This window comes from Acomys russatus, chromosome X, assembly GCF_903995435.1.
Source record: "Acomys russatus chromosome X, mAcoRus1.1, whole genome shotgun sequence".
In the NCBI taxonomy this organism is placed as follows: Eukaryota; Metazoa; Chordata; class Mammalia; order Rodentia; family Muridae; genus Acomys; species Acomys russatus.
In genome coordinates, this window is record NC_067169.1 from 104,281,688 (window position 1) to 104,297,721 (window position 16,034).

At 36.3% G+C, this 16,034-nt stretch overlaps 2 pseudogenes; one reads left to right on the forward strand and one right to left on the reverse strand.

Annotated features, from left to right (window-relative positions):
- Positions 1–2,032: 2,032 nt before the first annotated feature.
- LOC127185445 (acylphosphatase-1-like) lies at positions 2,033–5,837 on the reverse strand (annotated as a pseudogene).
- Positions 5,838–7,454: 1,617 nt separating this feature from the next.
- On the forward strand, positions 7,455–14,828 carry LOC127185446 (V-type proton ATPase subunit G 1-like; annotated as a pseudogene).
- Positions 14,829–16,034: the final 1,206 nt, after the last annotated feature.

The window sequence follows — 16,034 nt, forward strand, 5'->3', positions numbered from 1 at the left end:
AGCTGCCACAGATAGCAGACCTTGGAATTGTCATACTAAAGAAGAAAAGATTAGGATTCTTAAAGAATATCTTAGAGCTGAAGCACTTAAGGATGCAGCTACATTTTGCTGTACTCAAGGATTCTATATAAGATGCCTACTGAGGCATCAAGCTGAGCTTGAAAGATTAACAATAAGTTGAGGTGAGGCCTAGCACCTCTCTACAAAAATAGACAAAGAGTACAAATGTCTAGATGAAAGGAAACCTCAAAGGCTGTGCCCTTTGGCCAAAATCAAAACTGGCTGAAGAGTTCAAACACTGAACCTAATAAGAAATAAAATGATGTACATGCTTTTGGGGTTAGTGGGGCACAGATATGAGTCTTGTTTCTGTTTCCTGAACTTTAGATTCGGTTGAAATTATGTAAAATTTTATGCAACTATCATGTGAAATAACTGACTCTCCTTCGTTAAAATATTTTTTACTTTACTTCTTTAAAAACTAAAGAACTGAGGTTTGTGTTCTGCAGGATGCTTGTATGCTTGTATGCCTGCTTGCCAGCTGCTGCCACTATCACTGCCTGTCAACTTGTATCAAAAGTCTGAATTAAGTTGATTTTGAGCCTCTCCAGTTCATCCCTGCTTCAAGGATCCTCAGGACATCTGGAAGTGTTAGGGTTGGTTCCGTGCACTCCTGTACTCACTTTTACCACTTTAAGGGCCACAGTTTGACTGAATGATTTTACTCTCCTCCTTCATATTCTATATAGTGCCACATTCCAATATGTTCTTTCATGCTACACATACCAAAAACAATAAACAAAAATCGAGGTTTTATTATAGGTCCTATCAATGCAAATTTATACCTTTCCTTTCATATTGTGTTAGGTGTCCTGCTGCCATGTATATTATAATAAAATATGTGTATCTCTAAAATCACATATAAAGTATTATATTGTAATGGTATATTTATGTCAGGGTCTTCTCAAAGAAACCAGTATGATCATATTGCATGACTATATTTAAAGCACAGTCTTTGGAACAGAAATTGTATGCATTAAATATATTTGAATATTGAATAAAAGAATGTCAATGAAAGCCAAATTTGTTCCACATGGGGCCATATGAATTCTCTGGATGAATTTTTCATTTTCCACCTGGTGGTTATAGTACATGGAAAGCTTAATTCCTGCTTCTGTTAAGATTGGAACCATTAAAGCACATAAATGAGTGAGAGAAGAATGGGATTTAAATAACAGCTTTTGCACAATAGGAAGGTAAACTGGCTGACCAGAATTTAAAACAAACTTGTTTGGTGGATTTAAGAACATTTATCAAATCAGTTCAATTGACATAAATACATTTTAACTATGCACTTTCAGATAGAATGTTTGTTGCTATTTGCAAGAAAGAGCACAGAAATGTTTGGTGATATCTAACACAAATGTGATAGCTTCCCACTTGTTAAATTGCTTGATAATTCTGGAAGTGGAAGATGACTGATTTCTATTTTTTTAATCAAGGTGTCTGGAATCATGGCAATGGGAGTTTCATTTGTCCCTTAAGGCATAATCAGAATATGACACTTTTAGTGCCTTTCCTCAAAAACAAATGGCAGCATGCATGTACCTTTCATTCATAAAACACAGTTCAATTATGTGTCCAGATTGCAGAGAAACTTGCAGATACAGCCTGAGTCAAAAACCCTTACCAAGACAGTAGAGTTTCTCACTGGTGTTTTCAGAAGTGAACATGGAATTTTCACTGTTTAAATTATATGATTATCATCCCATTAGCATTTCGAAATGTAGTTTTATTATATGTTTTATTATATGTATACTTATGTCTAAATTATTTAGTCCCTCCACTTTCTAATTTTTTTAAGATTCTAATTTGTTTTCCTTGGTAGAATTGTACACAATGGTATTCCATATTACATCTGTTACACAGTAACTTTCAAGCATACAACCAAAATATTACTAGGTACAAAAAAATTCTATATCAACACAAAAGGAATGAGATTATTTTGAAAAAAAAAACTAAATTTGGGTCATTATGCTACAGTTTGGAAATCTGAATAATGCAAATTTAAGTAGACTTTCTTATTGTTAAAATTTGCTCTGTCGATGTGAAATTTAGGACTTCTTGTCTCCAGGTTGTTTGCATATAATGCTCCTTGGAAATGGCACCATGCTTGTTCTTGCACTGTGTCCTGATCAGTGCTCTGGAGCCAGTCTACCAAACCTAGCATTTTACCCTCAGCATCACTGTGATAGTAACCCTAATACATCTCTCTATCTTGATGGTAGCTTTCCTATAAAAGTGACTAGGCTTGGTGACATTATAGCAGGGTGCACTAGGGGTAGTCTCTTTCGAAAGAGTATCTAGATGCTGCTCCCTTACAATTCTTGAGTGTTCTTGTGGGAAAACATCTCTTGAACCTTCCCAAAAAATTTTTGTAAGCCAGTGAGACCAAGGTGTTCCCTTCTGCGGTATTCAAACCTTTTAGAAACTAGGAAAACAGCACAGTGAGATATCATCCTAAGAAGGGGTTGTATTCATACTCCATCACCACTGGGGCCTCTCTCAAACCTCAGGGTCTCAGAAACTTCAATGACACAAGCCAAGGACTCATGGGTTTCCAGGGATTTCCTACCAGCTGCAAAAGTGCCTCAAAGAACTTCAGAATAACTGCCTGCACCACACTAACAGCTCAACTTTATAAATTTAATACTTCAGTACCCAGTATTTTAAGAATTTTTCTCCTTGGTTAATATATTTTATAGGCACCATGTATATTGAGCATCAATTTTCTGCTATAAAATATTACATTAAAATTTGAGATATGTTTTTATTATGTAAAAATTTATTATTTGAGAATTTCACATATACACATCATAGGTTCTTTCTAAAAATCTATTGGGAGGAGGATCCAAGATGGCCACGCCAATCACACATTGTGTCTGATGAGCAGGACAACAGTGACTACACAGCAACCAAGGACCAAACTGAGAGCTCTAAAGCACCAGTGCGGGTGTTTTCCAGAGGAGACGGAAGCACACATTGTGGAACACAGAAGGATCAAACCTCGAATCACTCGCCTAATTCACAGAAAAGTCCCTGGGTCCTTTCAGACCTACTTACAGTCTCCAGTGTCTAGCCAAAAATCAAGAAACACATCTTCCTTATGAAGATGATAATGGAGGAAATAGATAAAATCCATAAAGTATACAAGAAGATACATTCATATTGAAACCACACATTGATCACTACACATTAATAGTGGGAGACTTCAACACCCCCCTTTCACCAGAAGATTGATCAAGGAAACAGAAAAGTAACCAAGAAAGAATGGCACCAACAGATGAAATAATGACACTAACAGATTTCATGAATCAAATGGACCTAACAGATTTCTACAGAATTTTCACCCAAACACAAAAGATTATACTTTCTTCTCAGCACTCACAGAATCTTCTCCAAAATTGACCATACTGTAGGTCACAAAACAAGCATCAACAGATACAAGAAGATTGAAATAATACCTTGTATCCCAACAGACCACCATGAACTAAAGTTGGACCTCAACAACAACAGAAATAATAAAATCCCTACAAACACATGGAAACTGGACTCTACTCAATGACAACTGAGTCAGGGAAAAATTAAAGAAAGAAATTAGAGAATTCCTAAAATTCAATTTAAAGTGAAGATACAACATACCAAGCTTGTGGGACAAAATGAAAGCAGTGCTAAGAGGAAAGTTCATACTCCTAATTGCCTTCATAAAGAGATTGAAAAAATCTCATACAAGCAATTTAATAGCATACCTGAAAGCCCTAGAGGAAAAAGAAGGAGACATGCACAAAAGGAGTAGACAGCTGGTAATAATCAAACTCACTGCTAAATCAATAAATTAGAAACAAAGATAAGAATTCAAAGAATCAATGAAAGCAAGAGCTGGTTTTTTAAGAAAATCAACAAGATAGACAAACCCTCAGCCAAACTAACTAAAAGGCAGAGAGACACTATCCAAATCAACAAAATCAGAAATGAAAAAGGAGACATAACAACAGACACTGATGAAATTCAAAGAATCATTAGGGCTTACTTCAATAGTCTATAGGTTACAAAATTTGAAAATATAAATGAAATGGGCAGTTTTCTTGATAGATTCCACTTACAGTTGTTGAATCAAGATCAAGTAAACAAATTAAATAATCCTATATCTCTTGTGGAAACAGAAGCAGTCAATTGATACCCTATGAGCATATACAGGGGGAGGAGGTCCCCCTCAGTCACAGTCATAGGGGAGGGGAGTAGGGGAAAAGCGGGAAGGAGGGAGGAATGGGAGGACACAAGGAATGGGATAACAATTGAGATGTAATATGAATAAATTAATAAAATATTTTTAAAAGTCTCCCAACCAAAACAAAACAAAACACCCAGAGCCATATGGTTTCAGCACAGAATTCTACCAGACCTTCAACATAGACCTAACACCAACATTCTTCAACATATTCCACAAAATAGAAATGGAAGGAGCATTACCAAACTCATTCTGAGGCCACAGTCACCCTGATACCTAAACTTCACAAAGACCCAGAAAAAGAGAATTTCAGACCAATTTCTCTTAGGAACATTGATGCAAAAATACTCCATAAAATACAAATTCCAAGAACACATCAAAGACATCATTCACCATGGAAAAGTAGGCTTCATCCCAGGCATGCAGGGGTGGTTCGATATATAGAAATCAATGTAATCCACCATATAAACTGAAAGAAAAAAATGATATAATCATCTACTTAGATACCAAAAACACATTTGACAAAATCCAACTCCCGTTCATGTTTAAAGACTTGGAGAGATTAGGGAATACAAGGCACTTACATAACCATAATAAAGGCTATATACAGCAAGCTGAAACCCAACATCAAAATAAATGAAGAAAAACTCATGAAATTCTGCTTAAATCAGAGACTAGACAAGGCTGCTCACTCTCTCCATATCTCTTCAATATAGTACTTGGAGTTCTAACTAGAACAATAAGAAAACAAAAGGAGATCAAGGGGGTCCAAATCGGAAGGTAAGAAGGCAAAGCATTGCTACTCACAGATGATATTAGTATAAATTAGTGACCCCTCAAATTCCACCAGAAAACTCCTATAGCTGACAAACACCTACTACAAAGGGGCAAGATACAAAATTAATTCCCAAAAATCAGTAGCCCTTCTGTATACAAATGACAAAAGGGCTGAGAAAGAAATTAGTAAAGTGATAACCTTCACAATAGCCACAAATATTATAGAGAATCTTGGTTTAATTCTAACCAAGCAAGTGAAAGACATGTATGAAAAAACCCCAGTCTCTGAAGAAAGAAATTGAAGAAGATATAAGAAGGTGAAAAGGTCTCCCAATCTTATGGATCTAGAGCATGAACATAGTAAAAATGGATATCTTACCAAAAACAATCTACAGATTCAATGCAAATTCCATCAATATTCCTACACAATTCTGTACACTCAATTTTCTTAATAATTATATTTTATTATGAACTTGTCAAACAAGCATATCTCCTTTATAATCCGACTAGCATAAACCTGAGGAAAAGAAGATTAAAGAATACAAAAATGAAACCTTCTGGGTATCAGTTGCCAGGAATGACTCTCCTGGCCCTGTCAGCAGGATTTCTTCTGCTGGAACCTGGAGCAACTGGAACCCAAACCTCAGCTTGAGACCAGAGCAGCAGCCGCTGAATCCCAGAGCCCTGGAGCCTTCACTGAAGTGGCTTTCTTCTGGAGCGTCTGGAAAGCCAGCGATGAACAGCCACTCAATCTCAAGTCTCCAAAGACCATGCCTCCTGTTTTTGACTAACATTTATATCTCCTCTCAGAATTTGTTCAAGGATGTTTTTCAGCTGGTAACAGCCAAGCTCCCCCACACAGTGGTTTGACTTCTAAAGGGATAAACATCACCTGATGTCTCACAAGTCTGTTCTTCATCCCACACTTGGGATATGAACAAAAACCTTGTTTATCTCTCCTTCACAGTTCTTTACCAACCTTGGAAGATCAATTCTCAACTTCATATAAAAAAAAAACAAAAAACACCAAAGAGCTAAAGTAATCTTGTACAATAAAAGATCTTCTGGAGGAAACTCCATCCATGATCTCAAGCTGTACTATAGAGCAACAGTAATAAAAAACAGCACGGTACTGGCATAGAAATAGGCTGGTGGATCAGTGGAAAACCCAGAAATAACCCTGCATAAAGATAAATGGTTTAATTTTGAGAAAGAAGCCAAAAACCATACAATGGAAATATGATAGCATCTTCAACAAATGGGTCCAGTCTAACTGGATGTCTACATGTAGAAAATACAAATGGATCCATATTTATCACCATACACAAAACTAAAGTCCAAGTATATTAAAGACCTCAACTTAAAACCAAACACACTAAATCTGTTCGAAGAAAAACTGGGGAAGAGCTTTGAACTCATTGACATAGGAGACCACTTCCTGAACAGAACACCAGTAACTCAGTTTGTAAGATCAACAATTAATAAATGGAAGCTCATGAAGCTAAAAAGCTTTTGCAAGGCAAAGGACAGTGCTAATAGAACAAAACAAAAGCCTACAGTCTGGGAAAATATTTTCACCAACCCTATATCTGACAAAGGGCCAATATCCAAAATATATATTTAAAAAAACTCAAGAAATTAAACACCAACAAACCAAATAACCCAATTAAAAATGGGGTACAGAACTAAACAGAATTCTCAACAGAAGAATGTTGAATGTCTAAGAAACACTTAAAGAAATCTTCACCGTCCTTAGTCATCAGAGAAATGCAAATCAAAACAGTTCTGAGATTCCATTTTATACCAGTCAAAATTGCTAAGATCAAAAATTCAAGTGACAGCACATACTGGTGAGGATGTAGAGAAAGGGCAAAACTCCTCCATTGCTGGTGGTAGTGCAAACTTGTACAACCACTTTGGAAATCAATCTGGCACTTCCTAAAAAAAATTGGGAATGCTGCTACCTCATGACCCAGCCATACCACTTCTGGGCATATACCCAAAAGATGTTCTACCAGAAAACAACGACATCTGCTCAACCATGTTCATAGCAGCTTTATTTGCAGTAGCCAGAATCTGGAGACAATCTAGATGTCCCTCAACCAAAAAATGGATAAAGAAACTGTGGTATATCTACACAATGAGATACTACTCAGCTCCTAAAAACAAGGTAATCTTTACATTTTCAGGCAAATGGATGGAACTAGAAATGATCATCCTGATTGAGGTAACTCAGACCCAAAATGACATGCATGGTATATACTCATTTATAAGTGGATAATAGCCCACCATAAATATCCTCTGAGTGACTCCTCACAGCAGGTAATCTGGGAAGATATCAGGACTAGCTGCTGGTCTCTGGGTGGAGCGCTGAGAGTGGTATGGAAAAATGGGAGGATGGAATGACCCAGAGGTTTCAGGATCCCACAAGGAGACCATGAAGGCAGATGGATCTGTACCTAGGTTGGCCTACACAAACTGTTGCACCATCAAGAACAACACATGCAGTAAACCTAGGCCTCCTGTCTAGGTATTTCTAATGGACAGCTCATTCTTCATGGTTGTGGGGAGAGTAGGGACTGCCTCTGACATGAACTCTGGTGTCCCCTATTCAATCACTTCCCCCTTTGTGGGGAGGCCTTTGCTACACATAGAGGAAGGGGAAGCATGCCATCCAGATGAGATCTGATATGCTGTTGCCATATTTTGGGGAAGAGGTCTCCTGTCAGAGGTCTAGGGGACTGGAACAGGGTGAAAGAGGGAAAGAGGGTGAGACCAGGAAGAGAGAAGTGAGTGATAACATTCAGGATGTAATCTGAATAAACTATAATGAATGATAGAGATGCATCTGGAATATTCCAGAGCCGAGGGAAAAAAAAAGTAGAGTGAATGCAACCAACAGACTTGATATGGCCAGGGTTGTCTACTAGTGAGAGGAGAAGTGAAGGGGACACAAAATATATAAAGCACAGTGAGAGATGCAAGAGCAGAGCAGAGAGAGAACATAGCAAACTTCGGCGGGTTCTAAGAAGAATGAGTACCTGAAAGAAAGAAGAATGTTTGACTTCAAATGACAACATTTGTTTTCCAAGGCATTTCTGTCAATTTGCATTCACATGCTCTTCAGAACTTGATGTCTTTGGATATTTAAGGCTTGGTGTTTAAAAGAGCATGTCATTGTAGTTATGGCTTATAGTCCTCCAGTAGTTTTATCCATCTACAGCACATGCATAATTTTATGTAATTTGGGGAATTTAGATTTTGAGTTTGTTAAACCCCATTCCAATCTTATGTTAATGTTTATTGTATTGTCATCGAATATTTAAATTGTGGGTATTCGTTGTATATTCTCAACACTAATGCTGTTCTAGTTAAATGCCTTGCAAGTGCCTCCTTTCTTATTGTGGTTTATAGTTATTGTGTCTTTAGATAAGCATAAGTTTGTATATTGACTATAGCTGCATTGTTAAATGTCATTGTATACAGAGTGTATTTTGCTGTGTTAAATAAGTTCTTAGCACTAAGAATATATCTCAGTGGAGGATCAGTTGGCTGGTATTGATAGGATTTGATCGCCAGAACTGCAAAACCTTTTTACCTTTATATCAGAAAAAAAAGTCTCTTAACATTTTGTCTGAAGTTCTCTGCACTTTATTTCATATAAAATCATACTTTAGAATTAAATTTGAAGTATATCTGAGAAAAATCCAATTTCCTACTTAGTACGAGAGCTGATTAACAAGGGAAAACACATATTTTATTAATTTTATCTGGACATGGGGATTATCAATAAAAATGAGGTCTAAGGAAATGATCAACATGTGCTTCTTTTATAATTATTAAAAATAATACATTTATTAAGGAATTTCAAAGCCAGTATATATCCTGGATAGGGCATTAAATCTAAGGATATCACTAAGAACTAAAAGGTCAGAGAAAAGGGACCTGTACAATATTGGAGGATAAGAGTTTAACCAAAATGTGTGTTTACTCTGATACACTGTAGTAGTGGTGATCTGTTTCTGTTCATCACAGCTAGTTGTCAGCATTGTTAAATGATAAATTTCTTTCCTACAAAAACTTTTCCACCTGGCAAACATAGGCAAATTGACACGTGAGCCTTTCAAAAGGTAGCTGCTCGACTGGTTTTAACTTAAAACAACTACAATGCTTCTTCCAGATATACTAAATAATTTCTAAAGATATGTGCTTTAGCATAGGAAGAACTCATATCTGCATATGAAGACTTCTTACCTACAAACATGGGCTGCCCACTCCAACTATTTATTTGAAGTTTTGTAAATTTGAAGCTTTGTATCTTCACACTTTATACATATTTTCTCATGGGTATTCTTAGTGTTCTTATAGTTTCCTTCTATTTTTATTTCATTCTGCATTTCTTTTTCTGTGCTCAGGATCAACCCAGACCTTTCCGAATTATAGGCAAGCACAAAGCTACATCTTCAGCCCTCAATTTGAACTCTCTTACTTTTACTTTTTTACTTGCCTTTTTGCAAATACCAAATTGTTGCAGAAGTTGTTCACTAGTTGTATACTAACTGATAATGTATTAATTTTAGTATCAAATATAATACTTTTTTCATTGTATGACAGGTTCTCTTTATTTTGGCAAGGATGTCTTCAAGTTTGTGGTTTTTCTACTTCTTTCAAGTGCTAGAACTACAGGTATACTTCATTACATTTGGCAAAAAGATAATAGTTTAAAGTGTTTTCCCCTGAACTATTAATATATTTTAGCACATTGATAGACATATTAAATCTATGGTAGGGTATTTTCTTCTGAAAATAATTTGATAAATGACTACATCAAAAATTGCTTGCTGTTGAGTTCTGTTCAGTTTTCTCCATATTGCTATGATAAAATATCCTAACAAAAATAACACAAGGGAACAAGAATTTATTCAGTGTCATTATCCAAACCCATCATGGTGGGGAAGACAGGGAAGGAAGGAGTCAAAGCAATTGGTTATATGTCATTCATAACCAGGAAGTAAGAAGCAGTGAAAGAAATGCTGCTGTACCCTTTCTCCATTATACAGTCCAGGGTCACAGCAGAGGGAATAGTTGGCAGGTCTACCCCTTCAACTACTGCAGCTGAAAGAGCCCTCTGCAGGCTTGCTCAGAGGCTTATATCCTAGGTGATTCAACCTCTTTCAAGCTGACAATTAACATTGATCATCACATGGACCAAATGCATTTTCAACATCTACTTGAAGCCATTTCCTTTTTTCATTTAATATGTTAATATAATGAATCATATTTACTCATTTTCAAGGCCAAACCTTAACTTCTTGAGATAAATTCACATAGGGCATTATGTTTTATCTTTTATATGTAATTGTGTTAGTTAATTATTTTTTAATATACTCACTTATAATTGGACACTAGCTCGATGGAGATGTCCACTGAGAGTCTTCACCTTGCCTGAGATTGGGATAGATACTGGGACATCCTATTGGGACTCTAGGTGAGAGAGGTAAGGAAGAACGGGGAAATAGAAGCATCCAGAGGGCCCTAGAAACCCACAAGAAGACCATCAAGGCTGGCAGATCTGGACCCAGGGGCATAGGCTCAAACTACTGTACCAACCAAGGACAATGCATGCAGTAAACCCATATCCAGATCTAGCCAATTTCCCACATTCTCCACAATTGTGTGGAGAGCAGAGAATGACTTGGAAATGAACTCTGGTGTCCCCTATTTGACCACTTTCCCTTGGTGGGGAGACCTAGTGACACTCAGAGGAAGAGTAAGCAGGCTACCAGGATGAGACCTGATATAGTGGGGGACAAGGTCCCCTTCTGTCACAGACCTAGGGGAGGGGAATAGGATGAAAGAGGGAGGGAGGGGGAACAGGAAGATACAAGTGAGGGGATAAGAACTGAGATGTCATGTGAATAAATTACTTAAATAATTTTTTATTTTTAATATTTTATTAATTTATTCATATTATATCTCAATTGTTATCCCATCCCTTGTATCCTCCCATTCCTCCCTCCCTCCTGCTTTTCTCTTACTCCTCTCCCCTATGTCTGTGACTGAGGGGGACCGCCTTCCCCTGTATATGCTCATAGGGTATCAAGTCTCTTCTTGGTAGCCTGCTATCTTTCCTCTGCCATTAAAGGCTAGGCTCACAACCAAAACTAAATAAATTTTTATTATATTTTTAAAATAAAAATTATAAGTGAGAATGGTTTATGGTTTCCCCTTTTACAGTTTTAGCTTCAATAGTGATACTATAATAATTTTATGTACTGGATTAGGGCAAATTTTCTATGTTGATTTCCTGAAAGTTTTAACATGAGAACAATCCAATAATTATATTTTGGTAGAAAATACTTGCAGATGCATTTATATCCAGGAATTTTTTTATGAAATATTAATCAACGCATCAAATATATTCATAGTTATTAGAAACATAAGCCTATAGAGTTTGTATATGTTTTCATAATTTATGTGTGAATAGGAGTTTGTCTATTAGCTTAGGTTTTCATTTTGACATAAAATATTATCATTATACTATTGTTTTTAAACATGGTCTTGCTATGGTAGCCCAGGCCTTGAACTTTGGATTCTTGTGCCTTACTGTTCTGAGTCCTGGGATTGAAATCAAGTATAGCCATCTTGGATTTTATTCTCGTTTTAATCAATGCTGTATATCTAATAATGTCACTGTTCTCATTTCTAGAATTACTTTCCTGATTTGTCTTTTTAACTAAGATTCCCCCAAAGCATGCTTGTTTTATTAATATTTCCAAAGAATAGCCTTTAATGTGTGTGTATTCTTTTCTCGTGCCCCTTTTGTTTTTCTCATTGTTGAATTTAGTATTTGAAAGAAACCACTTTACTGACTGATGTATTGACACAAAGAAAGCTATATTTCTTTCTTTTTAAAATTTTGATTGATTTTTCCTTTGTAAAATTTCTTCTTTAATGAGAGAAGCATGGGAGAATAGCAAAGTAGAAGGATCCAGAGGGTCCTAGAAACCTAGATGTAGAACATTATGATAGGCAGATTAGGGCCCAGGGGTCCCGCTCAAACTAAGGCACCAGCCAAGGACAATACAGGCGGTAAACTTTAAACCGCTACCCAGATCTAGCCAATGGTCAGAATATTCTCCACAGTTGAGTGGAGAGTGGGATATGACTTTCTCACGTAATATGGTGCCTCACATTTGACCATATTTCCTGGAGGGGGAGACCTGGTGGCACTCAGAGGAAGGACAGCAGGTAGCCAAGAAGAGACTTGATACCCTATGAGCATATACAGGGGGAGGTAATCCCCCTCAGGAACAGTCATAGGGGAGGGGAATAAGGGGAAAATGGGAGGGAGGGAAGAATGGGAGGATACAAGGGATGGGATAAACATTGAGATGTAACAAGAATAAATTAATAAAAAAAATTTAAAAATTGTGTGTACATGTTTTCCCTGCATGTATGTACAGTGTGTGTCTGGGGGTCATAGAAGTCAGAGGAGGGCATTAGATCCTCCTGGAACTGGAGTTATTAGTGGTTGTGGGTTCTGAGAACTAAATTCAGGTTCACTACAACTGAAGAAAATAGTCTTTAAAGACGAGTCATCTCTTTGGCCATCATTATCTAAATCTCTTATATTAGATCTTCTACATAGTAATTAATAGAAATGTTATTTTTCAAATGAAAATTTTAAGATTTTATGCTTTTTTCCTAGATAGCAGTTTAACTGACTCTAACTTTTTCATATAAATAAGTTTAATTGTTTAGTTATTCACACTTCAAATTTTCCATTGTTACTTTAGGACATATTTCTTGATTTAGAGTTTGAATTTTTATTTTCAAATGGTAAGAATTTAAATTTTCTTCTTTTTCATTGGTGACATCTAACTTAATTATGGTTTAGATATCAATTCTCTGCAAACTTGACTTCCTATATTCTTTAGTATAATCAATATTTGTAAATGTCCCACATATGCATGAGAATAATTGGAATTCTCTAATGGTTGCCTGTAGAATTCAATTTATGTCCATTAGTGCTTGTTAATTGCATTTTCAAATCATAAATTATTAATTTTTCTGGAATGGCCTGACAATAATCAAGACAAATTGTGTTGAAATTTCACCAGTAAAATGTCATATTTGCTAAGTTCTCCAGTAAATGTAAGCTTTTCAAATTTTACAGTGTTAGTGATGGCATTGAACCCTTGGCCTCACACATGCTAGACTGAGCTATACATGCCACAATCCAAAGTCTCTTCTTTTCATTTCTATTCTTTTCCTTTCCTAACTTTTTTGCTTTTGTTTGTTTCTTTCTTTTCTTTTTTGACACAGGGCATTCTTTTGGAGTGATGAGATGCCTTAAACTGGCTATGTACCCCATGCTGTCCTTAATACCATGATCCTTCTAATGCAGCCTCCTTGGAAATTCTACAATAATCCCCACATCCCATTGCCACTTTATTAGTAACCTTATGTTCATCAACTGTGAGTCTCCTGCAATTTGACATAATATATTCTCAGGATCCCAAACCTATAGTATACCAGGATTGATCTCCAGCAATATGGACCTACATTTTTTTGTATTTTTATGCATTTTCTTAATTCCATAAGTACACAGGGTCTTCAACTCTCTTGTTTCATTAAAAAATATTCTGTCATAGAGCTCCATTTTCTCTCTCCTGTGGTGATTTTTTTTTTTTAATTTCTGATGTTATTGTTTTATTTTGGTTTACTTTTGGTAGGTAAATTTAGTTTTCAAATAATAATAATGATAGATAAGCTATAATTTGATTAGTATTTGTATGCTGTGGTTTTGTTTTTCATTATATTATCATCAATTACCTATATTAGGCCTTAGATACACAGTTTGTTACAGTATAACTTATTTAATTTTATTTAAAGTCATTATGAAAAATCACTGTCACTTAGTTAACCATTTGGTTATCTTTTAAAGTTGTTTTTGTATTATTGATACACTTAAACATGATTGATCTTTGATTCCTATATGTAATTATGTTAAGCAAGGTTTGCTTTTTTTTCCTTTCTGTAATATTGCAAAGGATTCATATTTGTTATCATTTGTAAAGATAATGCTAGATAGGAACCCCGAGGCCATCAATTTTGACTCTCCTGCAATTTGGTACCACCTCACCAATTTGGATAACATTTCATTTACTCATAACTAGTTCTTTCATCACATATATTCCTTCCACAATAATTCTTCTTCTTTTTTTTTTTCCAATAGAACTACCAGGTTGACTGAGGCTCTTCCCTTGGCCGGCCAAGAGTCGTCGCAACCACAGAGAGTCAGCTGCAAGGCATTCAGCAGCTCCTGCAGGCCGAGAAGTAGGCATCCCAGAAGGTGTCCGAGGCCCGCTAGTGAAAGAACCAGAGGCTGAAGCAGGCCAAAGAAGAAGCCCAGGCTGAGATTGAACAGTACCACCTGCAGATGGAGAAGGAGTTCAAGGCCAAGGAAGCTGAGGCGCTGGGGTCCCATGGCAGTTGTAGCAGTGAGGTGGAGTAGGAGACCCAGGAGAAGATGGCCATCCTCCAGAACTACTTCCAGCAGAACAGGGATGAAGTCCTGGATAACCTCTTGGCCTTTGTGTGTGACATCCGGCCAGAAATCCATGAGAACTACCGCATAAGTGGATAGGAGGTGGAAGCACCTGCTCTGTGGGTTGGCTTGGGAGATGTCCTCATAGGACAGGAAACCTCCACAGAGCTCGAGTCCTGCTTTGGAAGGCATTAAATTATTTCTCTAGGCTGTTGTAGGTCCCTTCACTTTTTGAGAATATTGAATCTAGCTTTTTGTACAGATTTAGTAAGTACTTGAAGTTTCATCTTCTTACCTATATGTTTTTAAGGAGTTTATGTCTCCTGTTTTCCTATGTGTTAGTGCAAGTAACAGGTACCAATGTTGACTTTTCTGTTATTAGTCTAGTAGAAAAAAAACCAATTCTTTGAAGAAAGAAAGCGACTAAATTGTTCCCTTCCATTTTCTTAGAAGTCAGGGGTGGTATCTATGAAAAAGTAGTAAATAGCTATTTGTAATTCCATGAAGCAACAGCCAGCCTGACTTAGTTCATCCTGCTTAATTTAGGAACAAGAACGTACTGCTGAGGTTGCTGTTACTGTATAGTAGCCCAAACACTAGATACTAGGACTACACTTGTTACACGTTATTTGTTGTGCTTGTAATCATTTAAAAGTAAAACTTTGTCTTGCCTTAAAAAAAAAACTACCAAAACATGCTGTTGAAAACATAATTTTTAGACATCTGGAAAGAGATTGCTCAATTCATCTAGGCAGGTATAATAAAACATTCAGAATTAATTCCTTCAAGTTTAGTAGCTACACGGTGCTTTCTTGGTTGTAAATACCTTTGGATTTTGTTTACATGAACATAGTCTCCTATTACTCATATACTAAAATCAAACCTATGCTAACTATATAACATGAAATATCTAATCAGGCTGCCATAATATTTACTCTCTGCCATTCATTGTGTCTGTTATAAAGTCAGTTGTATGATTATATAACTCTTCATAGCTCAAAATGTTAGCCAAGATAGCAGCTGAAATATCTATTATCCTTTGGTATGTAAACCCAATGTTTGCTGTTCCTACTTACTTGTATTCATACTTGGTGTTTCGTTGTGAGTTTTTCAGTATTTTTCATGATACTTAGATGCTCTAAATATTTATGATCTTGCTTGCTTCTGTAACTAGAGCATACTAGCAAACAAAGAGAAATAGTAGTGTGGATCACATCAGTGACAGTTATAAACCTAATGAATTATGACAGAAATATATTTCCCTCTATACCTTTAGCTCAAAATCTCATACTTTCAATAACACTAGAAATAAAAGCACATATTCTTTTTTATTTTTAATTTGTTCACTTTATATCTGAATTGTAGTCCCTTCCCTTGTAGCTTCCTGATCCCACTCTCCCTCCCTCATACACTGTC